Raw genomic sequence first — 997 nt, 5'->3', positions numbered from 1 at the left:
TTTTGCATATGATTATTTAATTGTTCTAGTACCATTGTTGAAAAGACTGTCCTTTCCCCACTGAATTACCTTTATATCTCTGTTGAAAATCAAACGACCATATATATGTGAGTTGATTTCTCAACTATAATCTAGTTGTCTATTTAATACCAATGCCATACTGTCTTGATTACAATAGCTTCATAATAAGTCTTGAAGTCAGATAGTGTTAGTCTCCCAACTATGTTCTTCTTTTTAACAGTTGTGTCCGCTATTCTAGGTTCTTTACACGTCCATACAAATTTTAGAGTTAGTTTGTTAATTTCTACAAAAAAGCTGTTGGGATTTTGATTGGGATTGCATTGAATCAATTAGGAGAAAATTGCTATCTTAAAATTATACGTCTTCTGATTCATGACAGTTAGCCACATGGCTCCTGCCTCAGCGGATGGCCAGACACTTGCAGATTCCTCTATGCCCTTGTAAAATATTCTGCACAAGAGAAATAATTCTAAATCCTGCTACTCCTTGCGTCCTCTTAGAGCTTTGGAGTGTAGTAAAAAGGAAAAAGGAAATTGTTGACAGATTTGCTGAGACTTTGAGACTGTGCTACAGTAAGTAGAGACAAAATAAAGCCTTTTTCAGACATACAAAAGTTGAAAGAATTCATCAAAAGCAAACCTGTGCTATAAGAAATGTTAAAGGAAATCCTTCATGCAGAAGGAAAATCATACCACATGGAAACCTGTATCTATAAAGGGATGGAGAACATCAGAAACGATAACCTGTGTGGGTAAATATAAAGGCAACTTTCTTATTATTTAAAACTCTAAAAAATAATTGGCTACTTAAAGGAAAATTAGTAACAATATATTGTTGGGTTTTAATAACACATGTAAAAACAAAATGTATGGCAACAATAGCACAAATAGCAGGAGGGAGAAAAAAAAAGAAGTATACTGTTATAAGCAGCTCATAGTATATGTAAAGTGGTAGGATATCACTTGAAGGTAGACTA

This window comes from Propithecus coquereli, unplaced genomic scaffold, assembly GCF_000956105.1.
Source record: "Propithecus coquereli isolate 6110/MARCELLA unplaced genomic scaffold, Pcoq_1.0 Scaffold310, whole genome shotgun sequence".
In the NCBI taxonomy this organism is placed as follows: Eukaryota; Metazoa; Chordata; class Mammalia; order Primates; family Indriidae; genus Propithecus; species Propithecus coquereli.
The sequence above is the reverse complement of the archived record's forward strand: the minus strand, read 5'-3'. Positions refer to the sequence as shown.